The sequence below is a fragment of the Odontesthes bonariensis genome, chromosome 5, assembly GCF_027942865.1.
Source record: "Odontesthes bonariensis isolate fOdoBon6 chromosome 5, fOdoBon6.hap1, whole genome shotgun sequence".
Classification (NCBI taxonomy): domain Eukaryota; kingdom Metazoa; phylum Chordata; class Actinopteri; order Atheriniformes; family Atherinopsidae; genus Odontesthes; species Odontesthes bonariensis.
In genome coordinates, this window is record NC_134510.1 from 1,037,084 (window position 1) to 1,062,615 (window position 25,532).

At 45.9% G+C, this 25,532-nt stretch overlaps 1 non-coding gene across 1 annotated transcript; it reads right to left on the bottom strand.

Moving 5' to 3' along the window:
- Window positions 1–3,706: 3,706 nt before the first annotated feature.
- Window positions 3,707–3,779, bottom strand: trnat-ggu (transfer RNA threonine (anticodon GGU)). The gene has a single exon. It is a non-coding gene; the product is annotated as a tRNA-Thr (tRNA).
- Window positions 3,780–25,532: the final 21,753 nt, after the last annotated feature.

Here is a 25,532-nt window from a genome sequence, read left to right on the forward strand (position 1 = left end):
TTGTGATTTTCCACATCCAGTTCCTCCAGAAACAAAATAAAAAAAACTATTCAGGACATCTTTCCGACAACATCGGGGCTCCGCCTTGGTACATGAATCGCTGGAATTGTTGCACCTGTGGTACCCACAAAATAAGTATTTTTGTTTAGATACTTTCATTGTTTTATTTTCTCTGAGTCACTTTTTAGTTTATCGCTTTTGTATTATTTTATCATAGTCTGTCTAATTCAGCGTAAGTAGCCAAGCAGAGTAACACACATGGACATGCTGTTGCATGAGATGGACACTAGTTGGCAGCGTCACCTGGACTCTTTGCAAGTTACCGTGAAAGAGGGGCTCATAATTCAGATGAATGGAGAATGAGCAACAGTTGTCCTGCTTCGCTGAGTTCTGTCTTATTTACAGGTTAGTTACTCACCTTTTCTGTGACTTCAGCTGTTAAAAAGCCAATATGAATCCCTGATGATGTGTGGTCCATAAGCCAAAAGTTCGTCAAGTGTGTAATTAAAGTGAAGTGCCACAGTACGTGACGATTGTAGCGGAGAAAATGGCGTCCGACGCCGTGTGCTTTCATTTGTTTCTTTCGGCTCCTGGACATTTGGGGGTTATTACTGTGTGTGAAAATCAGTTGTGTGTGTACAATACATTGCTCAAAGGTTGAAGCTAATGCTAATGTCCAGTTTAAGATCGAGTTAAAGGGTTAAAGCGGCAAGCTATGAGCCAGCCATGTTTGTTTCAGTGTGTGTTCATATAGAGTAAACGGGAAATAGTTTAACTGCAAAGGAGATTTATTCTGTTATACTAAGAGAGCACTTAATGTAACTAATGTATTTCAACCTGGAGAGACTCACACGGAGAGATAGGAGACAATTGCAAGGTTTATTGTCAATATTTCTTTGGCGCTCGGGCCCCGGCGGAGGACATGCAAGCTGAACCGCTGTGAGCTTGCAAGTCCGGCATAGGGAGATAGATGCTGAATATCTTCCCCCAAAAAACTGAGCCGGGGCCGAGCTGGTGAGGGACTGGCTGCAAGGTGAGGAAGGAGCCTGTGAGAAGGGTTGCCCACCCTCCAAAAAAGAAGAGAGCCCGCCTGGGCTGCCTGAGGAGAGAGAGAACGAGAGAGTGAGCCTGCCTGGGCTGCCTGAGGGAGAGAACGAGAGAGTGAGCCTGCCTGGGCTGCCTGAGGAGGGAGAGAACGGGAGAGTGAGCCCGCCTAGGCTGCGGTAGATTGAGCCCGCCTGAGCTGTGGTATTCTGAGCCCGCCTGGGCTGCCTGAGGAGAGAGAGAACGGGAGAGTGATCCCGCCTAGGCTGCGGTAGACTGAGCTTGCCTGGGCTGCCTGAGGGAGAGAACGAGAGAGTGAGCCCGCCTGGGCTGCGGCAGACTGAGCCCGCCTGGGCTGCCTGAGGAGAGAGAGAAAGGGAGAGTGAGCCAGCCTGGGCTGCCTGCGGAGAGAGAGAACGTAAGAGTGAGCCCGCCTGGGCTGCCTGCGGACAGAGAGAAAGAGAGAGTGAGCCCGCCTGGGCTGCGGCAGGAACAGTGAGCCCGCCTGGGCTGCAGGGGAAGTGAGAGAACGGGGAGAGTGAGCTCACTTGATTTGCCATAGAGATCGAAAGCCCCCTTTTTCTGCCAAAGAGATAGTGCTGCCAGAGAGAGAGAAGCGACAATTAGAGATGAAAGACTCCACCACCAGTAGTTGCGAGAGCTTACCTATAAGCTGAGCGAGCACTGAGCAGCGAGCACGGATTGAAGGTCTGGACGGATGTAGGAGGAGTAGGCTGCCGAAGACCAGCAACCGAGCTGTTGGAGAGATGCCTCAGGAACACCCTGGACGGCTGCGGAGGTAGCTGCCCCAATCCGAAACTAATGTCCGGAGTATTGGAGAGGGGAAAGGCCAGCTAGAGCCAGGGATTTCCTAGGGAACCTGATGAACCATGCTGCAGTCATGGGGGAGCCGTCGGGAGTGAGAAACGAGGGGCCAATGAAGGGGCGGAGCTTATGGCGTTTGTCAGCAAATTAAATCATGGTTAGGAAGGGACAAAACGGGCCGCCGAGACAGGCTATGGAGATGACGGCAGGGCCTTTGCCCTTAGAATGTTTGAGGTGGAGGTCAAAGTGATCGGGAACAAAACCAAGTCGTCGGGCATCAGATCTACTGACGGGTTAAAGACGCCCTGAGATGTGAACTTGCCTACCCTAAGGAGTCCGTAGAAGACCAAGAGAATACGCTTGACAGGAGTGCTTGAGGTACGAAGAAAAGGGGGACGACCTCAGGGTTAAAAGAAGGCTCTTAAGAATAGAAAAGTGATGGGTTTTCTGCCATTGAGCTGGGGAGGGGCGTGCTTAGCCATGCCCTTCAGGAGGAGCTTAATGGCATGGTTAGAGAACAGACTTGGGCATGAGCCCAGATGATAGAGTTTTGCATGGAAGTTAAAGCCAGCTGGGAGGGATCGAATATAAGGGAGCTTGAAACGTCGCTGGTCAAGCTATGCAGGAGAGCCTAAATAAACTATTAAATGTAAAACGTGTTTTCGTCCTTTACAAAAGGGGAAAATTCAAAGCAAAGGTTAGCAACCCTGCAACCACTGACATGGATGCAAAACACGAGCCGCTGAAAGACAAAGTAGAGCCAGCAGATCAGCTGCTACACGAAAGGACCCATTTACTTATTCAAATATTAACAGCTCCGAGTGGCTAAAATCTTTTAAAAACAATATTTCAGCAGGGCACTGCAGAGCTGGGCACACAGAGCAGAGCCGGGCACAGCAGAGCAGAACCGGGCAGAGCACAGCAGGGCAGGGCACAGCAGGGTACAGCAGAGCAGAGCAAGTATGTGAGCGCAGTCACTCGCTGTGATGGCTACTGCTGTGGTTATGTCAAGCTGTAACAGTTTATGCTGCTCCAGACACGGCAGCTTTAATGCTGCATTGCAGCAGCCGTCGCTTTGCATCGAGCTGTTGCATGTCATGAACACTAAAACAAATGTGCTGCAGCCATAATCCTAACAATGCCAACAGCAGCCCCAGTGACAGCCATTTCATCTCAAGGCTGCACTCACAATCGCAGCTAGCTGTTCGAGGAGCTCCTCTATACATTTGAATGCAGTGGTGTAGCTGTGTACATGTCGCCACGCTGAAGGACTCTTTATGTGGTCTGCAACATATCCGCATACCAAACGTATTGTGTCACAGCACAGCCCTGACTTCCCTTGTGGGAAATGCAATGTGAAGACCGTTTGAGGTAATGCGAACATTTCCTCCAATTGTAAAGTTCTGCCTTCCAGACAGCAAGAGAAAAATACGCCTGCATTTCTCACTTAAAACGTACACGACTGTTTTCACATCAGAGTCAACATCATAGTCAGTTCCATCGTTATCAATATTCCGGTCATCTTTTCTCTTCCTGGTCTGATTTAGTCAATATCATTACAAGTTAATACTCTATCATAGTTGAGCTGCAACACTTATGAAACATGGTGTCACCAACATCTTTACATGCTGATCATGTGTTAACAGCGCCTTACCCAAACAGTTTGGTCAGTTCTTGGCTGCAACATCATTTCGTTAGACTAAGAAATAAATGGTCCTGGTTAGCAAGACATCATTTTTTATTTGATCATTCAAAGAGGCACCACTGAGGATGCTGTGATGGTGGTAACAGAGCTGAACTTTGACTTAAGTGCAAACATCTGTTGATTGTACAGCTACGCCCAACGTAGGGCTCAAACCCACGACCCTGAGATTACCTGTCTCATGCTCTACCGACTGAGCTAGCCGGGCTGTTACCTGCACGGTGATCAGCTGGAGGGGGCCGGCTTAACGGAATGGAGGGACAGAGGGCGCTACTGTGGCCGACGGCCTAGCATGAGAGCATGGGGAAGCAAACAGGGAGACCAGGTGAGGCATGTTAAAACAACGGAGACAGAGTCCCGCATCTTACCCTATGCTGAGCCGGGGCGAGCTTCGGCGAGGGAAAACGCACCCTGGAGAAGTTGAGAAGCCTGTTGATTCGGCTGCTCCGAAGAAGTCGGAGGGGGGCTGTGCGGCTAGCTGGGGCTGCGCGGCTAGCTGCTGCGGCGGGCAGGAGGTGTTGTGGAGAGAGCTGCGATGGATTGTTGCAATATATCCATGGAGGAGATGAGAGCTGCCGTGAGCTGCTGGGCGTCCAGGGGAGGCAGAGCTGAAGACCGGGAAGCGAGGAGCGGGGGGAGGGCAGAAGTCGAAGCCAGCGGAGAACCAACCGGGGTGGAATAATCTGAGCGGCTCGCGGCTGAGGTGGGCCCCGAAGCTGGAGCGGAGGAACCGCAGGGACGGGGACGGCCTCGGCTTCGCTTAGCCGGAGGCGGGGATCGCTTCTTGGACCTTACCAGCTGTGGGTGGGGAAGGAGTGGATGAATCGCCGGTTTGGAGAAGCTCTGCCAAAGAAGCGAGCTGATCGGAGCCGAGGCCATCGGCTGGGCGGATGCCCTTGGACCGGAGAACAAATGCTGAAGAGCCGGCAGCAGAGAGAGGAGCGAGCCGGGCGCGGGGAAAGCAGGTTTGGAAATGCCAGAATGACGGCTCGGAGGCCTCTGAGCGGCGTCAGAATCCGAGTCAGACACGATAATCCTGTGGGGTTGACCAACAAGCGAGAGCTAATGCATGCAGCTTGCCGATGAACCGGTAAAGCCCCAGGCAGGAGCGCCTTATATGTGGATCTGGATGGTTGATGAGCGATTGCCAACACCTGGTGAGTCTGCCATGTTGAATTTGCGGCTAGCCTTCATTTTATATGCAGTTATATGAAAATAATACTTTCAATGAGAGCACAGAGATGATGTGTGTAAGGGTGAAGTGCATACATTATTGATGATAGACAGATGACATGATAGAAAGGGAAATGTTTATCTTTGGATTAATACAAATGTTGATAAGTGTATTTCTTGGAAATATGTAAAAATAGACATTTAATGTGAATGTTGTCTAAAATGGTTAATCCTAGCGCTTTAATGCAGACAAAATCTGCATTAAAGCGGCAGTCGGCAACTTTTTTTAAGTCATATTAGCTTGAACTGTCATGGGATTCTGGAAGTAGAATATTAAATAGGCTGTTTAGGAAAAATAACGAAATCTGTAGCTCCCTCTGAAGCCTGTAATCATGCTTGCAAAAACCGAGCGCTCCCGGCTGTTTTTAACCAATCAAGTTAAGGCTGATTCATACTCGGCGCAACCTCGCTCATACTATCTGGTCGCAAATGGCGCAAACGGTAACGTGTCCCAAAATTCCGCCACGCCCCCCTTCGCAAGCTAGAAAATCCTCGCGCGGCGCAAGGGCGCGCACACAACTTTTTTTCTGACTTTGCGCGCGCTCAACCGGAAACAGCTGACCAAGAAAAAGAAAAAATGAACACTGCAGAGACCGCGGTGACCGAGAGGGTGCGCCTCTACAAACATCTGTACGACACGTCTATGAAGTTACACTGGGACAACGTTTGACAAAGTTCGTCTTGTTGCAAAGGACGAACATTCCACCATCTCTTCTGTTTTTGCCGCAGCCGCTTAGCTCTGAGATACATATACAGTTCTACACCCAGAGTAAATTCATTCCTCATCAGATGTGCCAGCCTCTGCTGACGTGACACCACAGGTGGCATTGTGTATGCTTTCTTTGTGTGCTTTTCAGCTTGTTTCCTCAACAGTGACGCTCGCTGGTCTGGAGAGAACTGCAAATGTGACGCATTCTCGGCGCAAACTGCGCTTATGAGCTGAAGGAACTGTGAAGGGGCTGGCGCTTTCGATGACATCATTAATGGTTCTCGAGCCAGAACAGTTGCGCGTTTGCGCCGAGTATGAATCAGCCTTTAGGGTGGAGGAATCCTACCTGTCAATCACAGCTTGTTCACACGCTGCTGAGCGTGAGTCTGCCCCAGCTTGTGTGCGCTCACACTGGTGTGAACTCACGTGCACAACCTCGTCCACAGAGGGGGAACCTGCCGACTGCAGCTTTAAAGTCTCACTTCCGGCTCCAGCGTGAGCAGGACGCTGATCCAGTAGCTCCGTACATGTAGTGTAGTTTTAGCATTTAAAGTGTGTTTTTGTCTTGCTTTTTTTTAGGTTTTTTTGCACTTGCTGTGTAGTACTTTATATATATCCTATGGATATGATTTCTTTTTATCGGCAACACAGCAGCGGACACCTTTTTTATTCAAGGGAGAAGCTGCTTGCACTCCAAACAGCGGGACGAGCCGGCATTGTTCATCCCATACCTGAGGAGCTGAGGAGGAGGTGACGAGGCCGCAGAGCCGGCGCGAAGGTGAAGGCTAGGCTCGCGGCTAAGCGGTGGAAATACAAGCCCCCGGTTCCCTCGTTTATCATGGGAAATGTTAACTGTCTGACCAACAAGACGGACGAGCTGGCTGCCCTCGTGAGGACCGGCAGGACATTCAGAGAGAGCACTTTACTGTGTTTCTCTGAAACTTGGCTCACCCAGAACACACCAGATGCTAATGCGGATGTACCTGGATTCACAACGGTGAGAGCGGACAGGGACAGACGCAGCGGCAAACGCAAAGGTGGGGGTCTCTCACTGTTTATTAACAACAGATGGTGCAACCCGGGACATGTTACGGTGAAGGAGACTGAGTGCAACAGAGACATCGAGTTGCTGGCGGTAGGACTCAGACCGTATTACATGCCCAGAGAGTTTTCCCACGCCATTGTTGTTTGTGTTTACGTTCCTCCGTGGACTCATCCCGCGTGTGACGTCATCCACGACACCGTATCCAGGCTGCAAACACAACACCCAGACGCATTCATCGCCATCTCTGGGGACTTTAACCACATCACACTGGACACCACACTACCAGACTTTCACCAGTTTGTAAGCTGCCCCACCAGGAAGAACAGGACTTTAGACCTCCTGTATGCCAACATGAAGGAAGCTTACACGGCCACTCCTCTGCCCCCACTGGGAAAGTCTGACCAAAACCTGTTCCTGATCACACCACACTACAAGCCAAAGATCCAGAGACAGTCCACAACCACACGCTCCTTCAGGAAATGGTCTCCTGAGGCAGCTGAGGCTCTGAGGGACTGCTTTGAATCTTCTGACTGGAACGTCCTGCAGGACGCACATGGTGAGGACATTGAGGGGGTCAGCCACTGCACTACTGACAACCTGAACTTCTGCATGAACATTGTGGTTCCCATTAAAACTGTACGCTGCTTCCCGAACAACAAGCCCTGGATCACCAGTGATGTCAAGGACATCCTTAACAGGAAGAAAAGGGCATTCAAGGATGGTGACAGAGACGAGCTGAAGCGCGTACAGGGGGAACTCAAGGTCCGGCTGAGAGAGGCAAAGGAGGAATACAGAAGGAAGGTGGAACAGAAGCTGCAGCGGAACAACATGAGGGAGGTCTGGGATGGCATGAAAACCATCACAGGCTGCAAGAAGAAGGGCAGCAGCACAGAAGAGGGGGATGCTGGGAGAGCAAACCATCTAAACCTGTTTTTTAACAGGTTTGATTCTCCAGCTCCCACAGCCAGTGACTGCCCACTTCACACCCCCATCACGACCATCATCACCTCAGACGGCAGAACACACCCACCTGCCACACCCACAGACATTTCAACCCCCCTCCCCTTCACTATCACCAAGGAGCAGGTGAGCAGAGAGCTGAGGAAGCTGCGCCCAGGGAAAGCAGCGGGCCCAGACAAAGTGTGTCCAAGGATGCTCAAGGCCTGTTCTGCTGAACTGCGGGAGCCGCTTCAGCGTGTGTTCAACCTGAGCCTTCATCTGGGGAGGGTCCCTGTGCTCTGGAAGACTTTGTGTCTCATCCCTGTTCCCAAGATGAAACATCCCAGGGAGCCGGGTGACTTCAGACCAGTTGCACTAACATCCCACATTATGAAGACCTTCGAACGGCTGCTGCTCCATCTCCTCAGACCCCAGGTCCACCACGCACAGGATCCACTGCAGTTTGGATACCAGCAGAAGGTGGGCGTGGAGGATGCCATCCTCTATCTGCTGCACAGAGCTTACTCTCATCTGGACAAGGAGAGCGCTGCTGTGAGAATCATGTTTTTTTTATTTCTCTAGTGCCTTCAACACCATCCAGCCCCTCCTGCTGAGAGACAAGCTGACAGAGATGAGGGTGGACTCACACCTGGTGAGATGGATCATAGACTACCTCACAGAGAGACCACAGTACGTCAGACTGAAGAACTGCACGTCGGACACTGTGGTCAGCAGCACCGGAGCACCACAGGGGACTGTGCTCTCTCCCGTCCTCTTCACCTTGTACACAAATGACTTCCAGTACAACTCTGGGCTCTGCCAGACGCAGAAATACACCGATGACACTGCGATAGTTGGCTGTATCAAGGATGGACGGGAGGGGGAGTACAGGAGCCTGGTGGAGCACTTTGTGGGGTGGTGCAAGTCCAACCGCCTACAGCTGAACACCTCCAAGACTAAGGAGATGGTGGTGGACTTCAGAAGGAAGAAACCACAGCTCCAACCTGTGTCCATCGAGGGGGTCGATGTGGAGGTGGTCAGGACATACAAATATCTGGGGCTGCAGCTGGATGACAGGTTGGACTGGACAGCTAACATAGACTCTGTACAGAGGAAAGGACAGAGCCGTCTGTACTTCCTGAGAAGGCTGGGGTCCTTCAACATCTGCAAAAAACTGCTGCAGCTGTTCTACCAGTCTGTGGTGGCCAGTGTCCTCTTCTACGCTGTGGTTTGCTGGGGAGGTAGCAGCAAGAAGAGGGACTCTGCCCGACTGGACAGACTGGTGAGGAGAGCTGGCTCAGTGGTGGGCACAGAGCTGGACTCTCTGGTGACAGTGGCAGAGAGAAGGACCCTGGACAAACTGCTGTCCATACTGGACAACGCCCACCACCCTCTGAACAACACCTTCATCAGGCAGAGGACATCAGAGGAATGTATTCAGTGGCAGACTGCTGTCTCAATCCTGCTCCACCAACAGACTCAAAAACTCTTTTGTTCCTCTGGCCATCAGGCTGTACAACAGCTCTCAGTGTTGGCACTTCTGTATTTCACTGATCACTTTATATTTCACTTCACTGGTCACTTTATATTTTTATATTTTATATTCTTAAACAGTTTTTTTAAATTCTTAGATTGTTTTTAAAGTGTTTATTATTGTATAAACATTTTTACTGTTTTATTATGTCTGCTACTGGATGCTTGAATTTCCTTCGGGATCAATAACGTATCTATCTATCTATCTATCTATCTATCTAAAATAACAGAGATAATTTATGGTTGCAGTGAAAAAGTTAAAATGAATGTGTGAATAAATATAATCCAGATGAATGGAGAATGAGCAACAGTTGTCCTGCTTCGCTGATTTCTTTCTTATTTACAGAAAACTCCTATCAGAGGGTTATCTATATATCTGCCAGCGGCGACCAAGCCGGGACACACCTCTCAAACTGATAATCAGGAATGTTCAGGAATGTTTAGAACAATAGCTGTAAAAGCTCTCATAAGATTTGTCATCTTTCAGATCATCATTTGACCTGTGTGGAAAATACAGCTTAAGCAGTCTCTCAAAAAATGAAAAGCAAGTACATCTAATTACAGCAGTTTTTTGCCAACTGCTCTTTTCCTCACACCTTCGTCGTCAGACTGTATGAATAAAACATTGCGGGAGCACTTTTTCATGGGCAGGCTGCACGTTCGTGCTACAGACTCCTGAGCACTGACCTCTCTGTGTTTGACGTACGCCTGTATTATCTGCTTCATTTTATCTTTGTCATTCACTTTGGTTTTTTTAATTTGACAAATGACTCCATCAGGAAACTCTGTCATCTCATACTCTAGCTTGGACACATAGGACGTCATGCAGGCCAAACAACTGTAGTCGTCCATCACAAATTGGATGTCCATGTTGGCATTCGAGGCTCCCAGCATCTCCTCTTGGTCTCTGAGATTTGGGAAAGTGATCATGGTGTGGTCCACAGGTAGTTTTAGGAACCCAAACCTGCAGATTACATTGCCTCTCTTGCATGATTTAGAGTGGTTTCTGCTGTGGACTCTGCTTTCTACTGATTCTATGGACCTCAGGGTCAGCGTCTAGACCTCTAAAAGTAGTACAGTCTCATGACTAACTGGATTACTTCTGAGGATCTCACATTTTGTATTCCAGTCAAGTTGTGAAAAGTCCACTTCTTTACCTCGTTGGGCCTTTATTGCCTCAATGACCTCAGGCCACCTTATTTCAGTGAAATGTGAGGAAAAGAGTTTGGTTTTCCTAAGTGTCTGACCATGGCATGGCATCTCTAAGTGTTTTTTCCCAATAAGCTGGTGTGCCTTTCAGTGGTCTCATAAAGCGAGTTGTATCTCTGTTGCTGATCAGTTCTTTATCCTACCTGCAGACTTGGATTCGCTCATCGCCCTCGCTGTCCGGACGGACAATCGACTTCAGGAGTTAAAGGTTCACCGGGGAGAACACCAACGATCGCTTGGATATCTTCAACCCTCTCGTCCTTCCCCATGGTCACCCACACGCGGATCTCCATCCAATCATCCTCACACTTTGCTCCTGCAGGAGGAGAGGAACCCATGCAGCTGGGCAGAGCTCAGCCCACTCCGCCGCTTCAGGGAAGGACGGTGTTTTTAACTGTGGGGAAACAGGACATCGTGTCACCTCATGCCCGATCCGACCATCTCAGGTGAAAAGGGATTCTGTTGTTTCAAGCTCCACGCCACGCAAACCGTTTTTTGTCAAGGTAACACACAGAAACACCACCCTCAACCTGGAGATTCTAATTGACTCTGGGGCTGATGAAAGTCTCATGGATTGGGATGTAGCTGAAAAACAGAGACTAAAAACCGAATTGCTCATGCAACCCATAAAAGCTAGTGCCTTGGATGGAAAATCTCTCTTTTCCATTACTCATGTCACAGAACCGGTAACCTTGGTCACAGAAAATCATCATGAAAAGATTCAGTTTTACCTGTTCCATTCACCTTCTCGCACTCTGGTTTTGGGACACCCATGGCTCACCAAACATAACCCACACATTGACTGGCCTTCGGGCAAAATTTTGGGATGGGGAGGAGACTGTGAGGGAAGGTGTCTGTGAACTAAGTCTGGAAGACCGGTTCACGCTGCTGTAAACACTGTTTCTGTTCCTGTCACAGAGTTCCAGCCTCCAGACCTAACCTCGATTGCCACCTGCTACCACCACCTTTAAAGACGTCTTCAACAAGGACAAGGCCACTTCTCTTCCCCCACATCGGCCCTACGATTGTGCCATTGACCTCATCCCTGGAGCTACTATTCCCAAGGGGCGACTGTACTCACTATCAAGACCTGAGCAACAGTCCATGAGGGATTACATCGAGTCATCATTTAAGGCGGGACTCATCCGTCCGTCCTCATCTCCTGCTGGAGCAGGATTTTTCTTTGTAGATAAAAAGGACGGTTCACTAAGACCCTGCATTGATTACAGCCCACTTAATGACATTACCTTAAAAAATCCTTGTGAATACCTCGTCATGCCCTTCGGACTCACCAATGCTCCTGCAGTCTTCCAGGCCATGATTAATGACGTTCTCAGAGACTTCCTTGATCACTTTGTTTATGTATATCTTGACGATATTTTGATTTATTCCCCAGATCTGGTTACTCACAAGCATCATGTCAGCCAAGTACTTAAACGTCTGCTTGATAATCATTTATATGTAAAAGCTGAAAAGAGTGAATTTCATGTTAACACCACCACTTTTTTAGGTTTCATCATATCTCCCGGTAAGGTCCAGATGGATCCTACCAAGATCAGTGCTGTGGCCGAGTGGCCAACCCCAGAAAACCGCAAAAAGGTTCAACAGTTCCTGGGCTTTGCTAATTTCTACAGGCGGTATTGTTGCCCCTTTTCACGCCCTCACCTCACCTCTGGTTCGTTTCCACTGGGGGTCAAAGGAAGAAGAGGCGTTCCAATGCCTTAAGCACCTTTTCACCACCACACCCATCCTCACCTTACCTGATCCACAGCGCCAGTTCATAGTGGAGGTGGACGCTTCCAGTGAGGGCATCGGGGGAGTCCTCTCCCAGAGATCAGAGTCTGACGGCAAGATGCACCCGTGCGCCTTCCTTTCCCGACGGCTGAGCTCGGCGGAGAGAGGAGCCCTGTCATGCATCTACGACCCTGCGCCTGCTGCCAAGGAACCTGAATCCATCCTTCCACTGAACTGTGTGGTTGGAGCGGTTACTTGGCAGATAGAAAAGGAGGTGAAAGAAGAAAACGGTGAGACGCCTCCACCTAGTAGTTGCCCAGATAATTGTTTATTTGTCCCGGTTAATCTGCGCCCACAGGTGATTCATTGGGCCCACACCTCGCTACTCACCTGCCATCCGGGAGTTCGGAGAACTATGTTTGCCATCTCCCAGCGGTTCTGGTGGCCATCAATAGAGCCGGAGGTCCGGGAGTACATCGAGGCTTGTTCGGTCTGCACCCGGGGTACGCAGGACCCTCTACCGATTCCCTCCAGACCGTGGTCGAAAATCTCTTTGGATTTTGTCACGGGGCTCCCGGTCTCAGAAGGTAACACCACGGTTCTGACCGTGGTGGACCGTTTTTCTAAAATGACACACTTTACAGCTTTGCCTAAGTTACCTACTGCCAAAGAAATGGCAAGTATTATGATGCAACATGTTTTTAGAATCCACGGGTTCCCCAAAGACATTGTTTCAGACCGGAGGCCCCAGTTCGTCTCCTGGTTCTGGAGAGAATTCTGCCGGCTCATCGGTGCTTCAGTCAGCCTGACCTCAGGATACCACCCGGAGGCCAACGGCCAGACCGAACGCCTTAACCAGCAGCTGGAAACCGGCCTCCGGTGCTTGGTGTCACAGAACCCGACATCGTGGAGCAGTCACCTGGTCTGGGTGGAGTTCGCCCACAATTCTCTGCCCACCTCCGCCACAGGTTTCTCCCCCTTCAAATGCGTTTATGGGTACCAGCCTCCCGTGTTCCCTGATGCTGAGCGTGAGGTTTCAGTTCCCTCCGCCCACGCTCTGGTTTGCCGTTGCCGACGCATCTGGGCCGCAGCTCGTCAGATTCTCACCCGCCAGGGGGACCGGGTCAAGAAGGCCGCCGACCGCAAGCGTCGCCCTGCACCCGACTATCAACCTGGGCAGAAAATCTGGCTCTCGGCCCGAGACCTCCACCTGAAAGTTCCCAGTAAGAAGCTGGCACCGCGGTTTGTGGGTCCATTCAGCATCACAAAGGTCATTAATCCAGCCGCCATCCGCCTACGTCTGCCCCGATCCCTCAGAGTGCGCCCCACGTTCCACGTCAACCAAGTTAAGCCTGCCAAAGAAAACCCCATGGTTCCGAACACCAAGCCCCCGCCCCTGCTGGAGTTTTTTACAAGGTTTCCCTGGGTGTGACACTTCAGTCTCAGAGCCCGTAAAGTTGTTCTTTTTACGCCTTGATGACATTCTCATGACTCAACACTTCCTGGCACAGGAGAGAGGAAGTGTATCCTTATATGGTATTATTTTGGGTGTGGAGTATGCAAATTTACTATCCTCGTGCACGTGCACTTAAATACGCACGGGTGGCATTCATCATTTACGCAGGTCATTTACACACTTTTTCTGAAGTTAAGAGCGTTTGTTGAATCTGACGTGGCGTGTTCGTACGAGACCTTTAGTAGACCTCGTACCTTTAGTACGAGAGAAATTTAGAATAAGAATACGAAAATGTTCTTGCATGAGGCCCATTGTTTTCTATTTCACACCAAATGCAGTTATTGGCTGGGCTGTCAATGTAAGCAGGGTGTCAGGGTTTTTTCCCTGTTTTCCTTCTTTTTTCTTCTTGGAATGTCCTGCTTAGAGGTTTTTTAAGATGGATTGTGTTATCATTGGAATTTGAGTGTAGATGTCATTATAGCAGTTTATAAATAATACATTAAGCCATGCTTGGAAAGAAAGAGGAATCAGAAAAATTATTATCTAATTGATGCAGAGAAAAGTGGCTTTTCGAGGACAAAGAAGTCTTTTCAATCCCATTGAAACTAATACATCATTCATTTCTACTACAAGAGCTTCATTTGATGTAATTACAATATTTCTGTCAGCACCAATTATCTATCTCTGAGAGTAACAGAGGAAGGGGTGATTTGAATTAATCAATTCAAATTGTATCATGATAAATTTGATTGTCAGTGGTTATTGTAATTAAACATTCCGTGTGTCGATACTGTCCTGAGCTCAAATTGTGTATGTCATTTAGAGGCTTTTGGAATTATTACTGAATCCAAATTAATCTTGTGAGACTCATGTGGATGGCTCAGGTTTTGCATCATGTTCTTTCAAAGCATTTAATCTTGTTTTGAGTAAAGCACTATTCGGATGGGACTAGTTCAATGGGGGGACGTATGGTAATGTTGGTTAACCAGACGACGCCAGGGAGAAGAAATGACCAATTCGGACGGGACAAGAAATCCCTGTACTATTCATCTAACATGGGAGGAGTTGTTGGTTACGCACAACCGTCACATCCTGGATGCTATGCACGTCTTCATTTCACTTCTGTAAACAGACATGGCGCCGACCAGGTCGAAGCAAGCCAAAGTCCGAAATTGGACGAGAGAGGAGACTCTGGTGTTAATATCTGTGTGGGGAGACCGTCACTTTCAGAGAATGTTTGAGGCCATGGTGCACAACCACACGGTTTGGGAGGAAATATATTTGGAAGTACTAAAGCAATGCCCTAGCGTTGAGGATTTCGGCAACTGGGTCAGGTGTAAAGAAAGACTGGAGTACTTGAAGAAGAAGTACCGCAAATGCGTTAAAAACAACAGGCGGACAGGCGCGGCTGCTGTGAAGTCGCCTTATTTCGAAGAATTGGATGCTGTTTTGGGTAAGACAAATGTTGTCATCATGAAATTAAACGGCTTTGGTAGATAGCTCAAGCCATTAGCTCCATTAACGAGCTGTGCTATTGTAGGATGCCGACCGATCACAAACCCCGACGACGACCACGCTGACAACAGGACCACCGAGGAGGAGGACTGTGAAGCGGACGGTAAGTGGACCCGAGGCCATGTAGTGTCTGTTTTGTGGTGATGTTGTTAATGTTGGTTTTATACATCGTGCAGATATGGGCCCGGTGTGCAGTGCATAGCTTGGACGTGTGTTTGTGTATAACGCACACACGTGTAATTTTGCATTGAAATAGGCTACACCCGTGTTATAAACAAATGCACAACAATGCAACTGTTGAGTTTATCAGCAGAGTGGTGCTGCTGACGATGCGTAAGGAGGGAGGCTGACGACTTCTCTCATTTTGTAAATGTATTTAACAGAGAACAAACAAACGTGGTGTAGCAGTCACAGTGTGTGGATTAAGAAGTCTGCAGCCTCTGACGATACCAACATTCCTATCGGGGGATGTTTACGTATGTGGATAAAACCCAGATCTTCATTTTCTTACCACAAAGGAAAGAGAGACAGAAAACTGCCTAATTTACAACAACCTTTGGCCCTTTAAAAGCTTTTGGGAGTGGAAATAAACAACAGACACTTGCCATAAAATTGGAATAAGCTCAAAAGGAACAAAGAATCTTTCTGTTGGAAAAGTGGGACACCGTACTATCTTATCTTGACCATAAATCGAAGTTACACACGAACTAAGAATACTTCACTAAGACTCACTTTTAGTCGAATCTTGAAACTATATTAAATGTGTTTGATAACCGTATACAATTTCTTTCAGGTTTCCAGCTTGATCACAAGACGCATATAGAGACAATTTGTACGATTCTGGCTTAAATATTGACGAAGAAATAAACTTGTTGGGAAATGCCCAACTCGCCGATGGAACCACATTGCCCCCTAGTGGTCTGCAGTGTTGATTAGTTGAACATTTAAATCCCCGAGGACTCAGTAAAATGGACAAGATATATGCAACTATTTAACTTTGAACGATTTCCCTTCGGTATCTATTTGGTATTTGTTTGGTATCCCCATTGTTAACACAGAAAATTAACATTGTGTGGTTCGCTATCCATATGTCACGACTTTATAGATATCCATCTGAACTTTGAAAGTCATAATCATCTGTATTATGTTGTGTGTTATTTTGATGTCTTTATATTGCAAGTCTATGTTATATCTTTAATCTGCATATCTTAACAAGTTGTGGTGTTTTCAGAATCACAGAGACAAATGTTCTATGAGACGGAGTAATGGAGAAATAAGAGTTTCTTTGTTATCCAGAAATCCCCACATAAAAGCTGAGTAGATCGTCTTACACAGAGACACACAGGCAGACGTCCCCACAGTTCAGGCATATCATTGGCTGAAAGAGTAGTGTAAGCTTACGTCACGCCCCGCCTCCGAGAGTCAAAACCCGGAGCCCGCGAAACCAGACTCAGATTTGGGCAGACAAAGAGCAGAGCTGAGAACAGGACGCAGATCACAGTTGCTCAGAGAGATTTGGAGATGACTTGAGAAGAAAAGAAGAGCTCACCAGAGTTTGGGAGTTTCCCGAGTCTCAGGAGAGAGCGGAAAGACGAGAGGATGAAGCCCTCCATAACCAAGGGAGGCCCCGGAGACGAGAAAGAAAGACCCGAACAAAGATAAGAACAGAATGAAGTTTTCCTACCAAGAAGCCAACTCAAGCAACCTTTTATTAATCTTCTGTGAACTTAAGTTCACTTCATCACAGAAGCAACGGACCAACTCTGACACTCGAACGAGTTTAATCATGCACAGTGAAGTCTTTGGCACCAGCGTTCCCGTTTCCTGGTGAAGATAAGCGACCATCCAGGCAGCTGCTGAGAAGTCCGCTAGAGTCAGCCACCACAACCAGGAAGGCCCAGAGAGCGGAACCGAGAGAAATCCCCTCGGACCCCGCGTGGCCACCACCTGCCTTTTTCCGAGCTGACTCAACAGAACTTCAGCACAGTAAGACCGACCCGTTTTCACCTTAAAGTGGGTTTGATGGATGTCTCGAGGCTTTCACAGAATGATAAATTAATCCGAAATGTCAGTATTTAGCGTTAAATAGTCAGCCAACCTGAACTATTTGAATACATCCAGTATCTCTCCATTCCCCATATTTTATTTTCCATTCACTAAGTGTCTTATATAATCACCCATATTCCATGCATCTCCTGTTTGTTTAAAGGTTCATGTCTAAGATCATATCATTTTAATAAATAGTTCATATATCTATATATATGTTATAATCACAGATTGTGTCGTATGCTTTCTTTACGTAATGTCTGTCCAACCAAACAAGAACTTTCACGAAAGTAGCGAGATATGAGACTGATTATTAATTGATTATTAATTTAACATACCAGGATCGTAAGATTTTAACAGTTTCCCTCTCTGGACTGTAACTTAAAACAAGTTAAAACAACAGAAGGTGGTGCCCTAAATTCGAGGTTTAAGGTTTATTGAGACAGTGAGAACATCTTATAAATCCTTATATTTAATATATATATAAATGCCCAATAACGCTACAGTGGCCATTTGCCAGTTGGGCTGAGAAATTATATCGGTATAAAAGGCGACATGCATACAACTGGTGCAAGTAGGAGCTGGATGAGCGCAATAGAGGGGAGGGATGAGTTGTTATGATGAGGTAATGAATAGGTAAGTCTAACAACTTCGTTTGCCGCCATGATGATGGGACAGAAGAAGGCAATATCAGCAATGGGGCATTAAATTTTCAATTTCTTTATTAAGGGATAACCCCTTGAGATGAGGCATCTCGTTTTCGAGGGGGTCCCAAAAAACACCAAACATATACATTACACACACTCACACCAGAGCTCTTCATCACTACAGGTTGCAAAGCAGTCCAATCTCTCTACCCTAATAGATTTATGTAGGTAAAAAAAAACAGAAATTAGATTTGTAATACATTAAAAAAAGAGATAGTAAATAAAGGACACAGGAGAAAACCACAGTTGAAAATAAATTAAAGAAAAATAAAAAGTAAATAAGAGAAATAAGCATGTGTGTCATTGCATGGAATGTCCTAAATTTACATGGCTACATGTAAAAATGTACTAAAATGTATTCATGCCCACAGCACCCAACAGTCAGGACAACACCCTTGAGCAGACAACAGATCCAAACGATAGTTCCGGTACTTCAAGTGCAGCTGCTGATCCATCACCACAATCCATCCATAGTAAGTACGTTTATAGTAGCTGATAACCCACTCCCAACCATCCCAGAAATGCACACAGTCACACAGAGAAACAGCAAGCACAATGTTTGGAAATAGTCATCAGGGTATTATGCCGTGACATTAACCTGGCAGTCTGTGACATGTCTGTGAATATCATGCAGGTGAAATGTAATCTAGATTCACTGTCCTTTTAAACTTCGGATATGAATGATGTGTAACATTTCTGTGTATTTCATTCCTTTTTCACAGACACTCGTAAACGGAAGGGTAAAAAGACTCAAGTCATGGAGGCGGTGGAGAAGGGTCTGGACCGCATCCTCAGCCATGACTCATCAGCAGATTCAGAGCACTTGCGTTTGGAAAAGGAAAGACTGGAATGGGAGAAAGAGGTGGAAAGGAACCGATGGACATGGAAAGGCGTCGGCTGGAATTTGAAATGAGGCGGTTGGAGGCTGACGAGCGCCGTGCAAGGGAGATGCGAGAGTTCATGAGCAGATGATGCAGTATCGGCCAATGCCTGCCAGTCAAAGTGCGCAATTATATGGTCCCCCCTTTCCTAGCTACCTTGAGCATCTTCAGGGCCCCTCTGCCTTACGTGATCCCACATTCCCCTATTAAAATATTAGTAACAAGCATGTTCCATGTTATGACGTACCTGCACTTTGCTAAATGTTTGTAGTGTTGGAAAAGTAACATGTAACTACACAGAAGAGTACTTGGTGTACATTTGTTGTTTTAATTCATTTCAGTGATTGATAATTCAGTGATACATTTTTGGTTACAGTATTCTTCTTAACACAACACATTGAAAAGCCAAACTGAAGGAAATGTTTTTGTTGTTTTTTTTCTTGAATGTAAAGCATTCTGCTCCAAAATTATTGTATACAAACGCAGAAGACTTTTTTTGTTTGTTTACCTGAATGATAAGTATTACCAAAACGTATTGTACAGTATAAAAGAACAGAAGATTTATTCATTTTTGACCTTAATGTAAAGTACTGTTCACCAAAAGTTTTGCTCAGGATACTTATTTTACCTGAATGTAAAGTATAGTTTAAAAAAAGGATTGCACAACGAAACTTAAGCGTCATTTTCTATTTTATCACATTGTTTACCACTTACAGAAGACCAGTAAAAGAAGCTATATTTTTTGTTATTCAACAAACAATGACAGACAATTTCTGTGTGAGAGCCCTATTGGGTTGGATGTTTTTGTATTTGTATCATTACTTTATGGCAGCTGGTTGATAAAGGTTTCTAACACCCGCCGGATGTCTCCTCCATTGTTTCCGATGTTCCTGGGATTGGGTTGTCCTTGTGGCTGTTGAAGCATTTCTGTGTATGGTGGTGGGTTAAGTAGGTTGTGCCTCTCACAGAAGTTGTGTAGGGCAATGCATGCTGTGACTATGTACTTGAGGTTGCTGGTTTTGGAGTCATTCCTCTTCATTATACACCTCCATCTCCCCTTCAGACGACCAAATGTATGTTCGACATGTATGCGTGCCCAACTCAGATGCTCATTGAAGCACCACTGAGATCCTGTTGCTGTGCCCTCTGGGTAGGGTTTCATCACGGTGCCGGACAGGCTATAAGCAGAGTCGGCCACAATTACCACAGGGATCTCAACATCATTCACCACTGTCTTCACATTGGGGAAAAATGTGCCATTTTCCAGCTTGTTGTAGAGGTGGGACAATTCAAATACAAAAGAGTCGTGGCATTTGCCTGGCCAGCCATCATCATAGTCCAGGAACTTGTAGTCAGAGTCCACAAGGCCTTGGAGGACCACACTATACTAACCCTTGCGGTTATGGTAGTCTGTGCGGTAGGCGGATGGTGCAATCACGGGTATGTGTGTGCCATCTAGGGCGCCTCCACACATAGGGAACCCTGACTTTCTTTCAAAGCCGTCAATGATGGCCTGCATTTCTCCCTCATTTCTTGGCCTGGTGATGTATTTTTTTTTTAATTTTGCACAGTGCCTTGCACACCTCCCAAAATATATCACACGCTGTGCTAGTACCCACTCCAAGTAAGTTGGCCACATCATGGAATTCCACATTGCTTGCCAACTTGTACAGTGTGAGACCAACTCTTTTATCTAGGGGAACAGGCCTTTTCATTGTAGTGATGTGAGGCTGGATGATGGGGGACAGGTGAGCACAGAGTTGTTGAAATGAATTTCTAGGCATCCTGAAATGCAGGTACCAGCCATCATCATTGAAATGCTGCACTGTTGTGTCCCAGAAACAAGTGTCTCTGGGAATTACAGCAGCCGTCGGAGAGGCAGGGCATAAAGCTTCAGCTGAAGTAAAAAAAAATAAAAAAAAATAGAAAAGGTTATTATTATCCTTTGGGAAATAGCCGGTTATATTGTCCATCATCAGGACCGTCATAATAGTTACTGGGCACATAGGCTACATCACCTAAAACAAGTAGAAGCTTCATGCCTCTGGTGGTTGATCTCTTGCGCCTCTTCATTTTTCGACGTATGGGTTTGGAATACGTCATCGGTAGGCCTACATGCGTGCTTGCAAGCAGCGCTTCATCCAGAACCTCCATGTTTGCAAACAGACACACCTAATTGTTTCTCTCTTTAAAAGGATGTGACAACATATTCCGTACTTATTGCCGAAGGTCGCATTCGCACGGGATTAGTATTACCTATGGTAGATACTCCGGACCGTTTCACAGGAGGTAGAATTCTCGGCAAAGTTTACCGACATACTCCGCTATCTTTACTGACATGGAGCGTTCGGACGGGACTAGATTTCCCGGTTATTATTACTTTACCCCAGGTCCCCCCATTAAACTAGTCCCGTCCGAATAGGGCTTTAGTCTCCATGTGAGAGTGTGTCAAAAAGAAACAAATATTATTACGCACAGCATTGAAATAATTCCTATTCTTATACATGTTCCAGCCACCTTACATATATATATATATATATATATATATATATATATATATATATATATATATATATATATATATATATATATATATATATATATATATATATATATATATATATATATATATATATATATATATATATATATATATCCAGTGTTTAAATTGGCTTTTGTAAAGTGGGGGAGCCCTTCACTCGCAGTGGTCAATGTCACGAAACATTTCTACTATGTGAATACACTGCTACTAACACGCCGTTAATTCACATTATGTGTTCTTTATTAGTTACTTATCTCATATGCACATATCACAACAATAACATAACTTTAAAGGTGCACCGTGTAATAATTTTAGCAGTTTCATTCCAGAATTCATGCTGCCCTTTCACAATTTTTACCTTTTTCACAAATACTTACCACCACCACCATCAGATTCTAAGTATTTATTATGACTGGGAAAATTGCACTTTTCATACATGAAAAAAATTAATCTTCTCCATGTCTACCATTTTGAATTTCTAGTAATAGACATTTTAGCAGCTGGGCCTGCACTTACTCCTTTGCTGCTCCTGACAGTGGTACTGTTAAATGCATACAATATGATGGTTACCAATTCTAAACACAGGTTTTAGGAATTTATAATCCAATGTATTAAATATGGCTGTTTTTTTTTTTGTTGTTGCCAAAATGACCTCAACATACCCACTGAAAAAGTCCCTCAGTGTCCGCTTCATTGTCAGAGTTACAGTGTCTGAACAGAAAAATCAAGTTAAATACCAATGTATGTGGGGGTGATCCACTATGCACTGGCTCACAAACTTGAATGTAGTTAAAATCAACATGAGCTACAGTACAGAATGAAAAAGAATTGAGTTACCTAAACACATTGTGGCACTGAATCCATCTGATGTTATTAACAAGCGAAGCAAAAAAAAGTCTTTCAAAAGCCTACCCTACCAACACTGCCATTTACCCCTTTACCATGTGTGCTGAAGTAGGCTACCACTCATCCTTTCCAGTAGAATAACTCATTTGTAACGAATAACAAAGTTTAGCGACCTCATAACTTTGGCCAAACTCATAGGATTGGGAGTCGAGCACGCTATCCAGGCTGCAAGAGACAAGTTTGCTAGTTTCCATACGCAAAGCTACGTTGCAGCAGGCATTCGTTCAATCAGTCAGCCAACTCTTTTTTTTAAACATTCTGATGTGATATTTAACTAGCACGAAGATACAGCACAGACAGCTACCAACTGCAAACTCGTTTCACTCAGAATGAAATCTCGGACGAGCATGTTGCACTGCCTGCCTGGCTGGATTGAATAATGCTAACTCTGATGTCATGGCTCTGCGCATGTGCACAGTGCTGTAATTCACCTAAACTTGCTTTTATTTTCAGCATAATTATTGACAAACCTGCCTGACAATTGTAATATTTTTTAGAAGACTTGAAAAATGAATTTAATCACATTAAAAAAAATATATTATTTTTTTAAATATGAACACTGGAGCAGGTGGAGCGGAGCTCCGTTTGCCGGTCCGTCCGAAGTGAGGAGACGGAGCTGTGCTCCGCCCCAATTTAAACCCTGACCATATCTGTATATATATGTGTGTGTATAGGCTTCTGATCCACTCAGTATAATCACTGAGGCTGCTTGCACCCCTCTCTATTCCTGCCAGACCCCCAAGGACAGAGGTTCCACTGCTACTTCTCCTGCATTAGGGGGAACAAAAAACCTTTGCTAACCTCTGCTTAATTTGCTGTCACAACAAGTGGTCTGATCCTTCATGTTTCTCTCTTGCAGCACACAAATTCTGCAAGGACCCCCTTCTCAGCTGACCAAGCCAAGATGAGTGTAAAGATGAAAATCCAAGGAGAGATGACCCAGAGTTATCTTGAGCGCTCAGTCACACAACACCAAAAGATGTGACCAGAATCCTTCTTTTAGAGAGCACAAGGGATTTACATCAAAGTCTGGACCTTGAGTGGATACAGGATCATTTCCAGATCTTTTCTTCTGAACTGGACTGAACATTTCCAAGGACTGTGGCAAATATGAACACTAGGAATTAGTATTAGCATTAGTGCCACATGGCTAAGCATAGGGCATCCTTTGTTCTGAAAGTGCATTGTATTGACCTGTGTTTTCTACGGTTTTATGGTGATAATGTTTAGAAAGTAAGGTTAATTTGAGTTGAGTTGATGTTCACATGGTGGCAAACATGCTTGCACAGACAAAGACACCAGAGATCTCCAGGTAACACATGGGCTACACATCCCCATTGTTGTATGTTCTCTGGTAAACACATGACTTTTCACTTCCATGAGCACATGGAAACAGCCACCAACTTGTGCCCTCACCACCACAGCTGTCATTTTGTCTCTTCTCCAATACACACGTCCACAAACACAAGGTCATGCACACACATGAACAATTCCAGTCTAGTTTTCGTCCCCACCACAGCATAGAAAGTGCTCTCTTAAAAATAACCAACGACCTCCTCGTTGCTGCTGACTCCGGTTTACTGAGTATCCTCCTTGATCTGACTGCTGCCTTTGACACAGTTTCTCACAATTCTCCTCAATAGACTGTCTTCCGTTGGCATTACCCACACCCCACTTGAGTAGTTTAGCTCTAATATCTCAGGCCGCAATGAGTTAATCCAATTCAAGTCCTTCAGATCTTAACCCTCTCCTGTTACATCAGGTGTATATAAATGTGTGTGTTTGTCACAGAGACTACAGCTGCAAAGAGCTGCTTGGCCATCCAAGATGGCTACAAGATAAACAACACAAGGAGCAGAAAGGGGCTGTACTCGCCAACACTAACAGTAGGTTGGAGGCCAAGATCAAGGCAACACAGGAAGGGGGACGTTAGCCAGCTATCACCGCCTCGGAAAGGTACAATGAAGAGGCATATCTCTAAAAAATAAAACTATACATACCTGAGGCACTAGAGACAGCCAAACAACAGCTCTGGTTACCCGCCTGAGAGGGCACACTGGAGAAACTGAAGCCAGTAGAGTGAATAGGATGATCTCCACTGAACCATCCAAAGTGTACGCTCACTGGCAGGGTAATAAGATGAGTATAGACCCACCCGTGGCTGAGACTAAACTATGGAGGAGCTAGTGGATCTGAGAGCTGATCGCAGTAATCTGGACTGGATAGTGTAGTGGTAAGATTGCCACCTTTCATGTAGGTGACCTGGGTTCAAAGCCCCTGCATGAAAGGTACCACTTCCAGTAGGGGTCCTTAGGCAAGACCCCCTTACCCTACCTGCCTACCTGGAAGTCGCTTTGGATAAAAGCGTCTGCCAAATGCATAAACATAAACATCTCCCAGAACAGGAACCAGTGACCATCACAGTGGCAGACATCCAAGAAAGAGTTTCAAGTATGAAGTTAGACTGGACCAGGCCCTGACATGACACACTTACTGGCTAAAGAGACTAACAGGACTCACTGAATGCCTAGCAGCACAAATGAACAAGCTGCTAATAGATGGGTCCCACCCAGACTGGTTAACCCAGTGGTTCTCAAACTTTTTTGGTCATTCCCCACTTTGAACAAGTGGGGATTTCCAAGCCCCACCTGCCCCTGTCGCCCCAACAAAAATATTGACAAATTACATTTCAACTTTATTGAATATAACATCATATATAACAATATAACATCAAATAACACAAAGTTCAAAAAGAGAAAATAAAAGTGTTTCATTTGCAATCTGTGCAAAAAACAAAAACAACTAAAATGTATCCCTGCATTAGTGGCTGCAATGAGCCTGTTTTGCACAACTTCTCAAAATGTGGTTGCAGGTTTGAAACTGCCACTCTAAAGTCATGCTCAATGTTGAGCTGAGATCTGTGTTTTGTTTTCAGAGATGCCACAGCTGAAAAGCATGTGGTTGCATTGCGGGATTCTGTATGTAACTTTGTATGAGGCCGTTTGTGCTTGACTGTTAACCGACGCAGCCTTTACCAGGCGGTGCTCCTGCTGTCGATTTTCTTTTAAAGAAATCCAGCGGCTTGTTAACGTGACAGGGGTGTGTTATAGTGATGGGATACTCGAGTTTGTATGAGTCACTCACTAAAATGAATCGGGTTTTCGAGTCACTTGAATCAATCACCCAGAGTGTGCGCCACGGAATGTACAAACAAGTTCCAAACCACGTCCCAAATCATTGTGAATAAGGCTAAAAATCAAGAAGTCTCCAAGGCGAAACATTTATTTTTCTTTCTTTCACTCTAAATAAATTCAAATAACCCAAACAGCCAATAAATTAACATTCAGTGCGAAACAGTGCAAAATTATGATAAAATGTATGAAACTGTGCACAAATAGAACATTTAAATACCGTATTTTCCGCACTATAGAGCGCACTGGATTATAAAGCGCACTGTCAATGAATGGTCTATTTTCGATCTTTTTTCATATATAAAGCGCACCGGG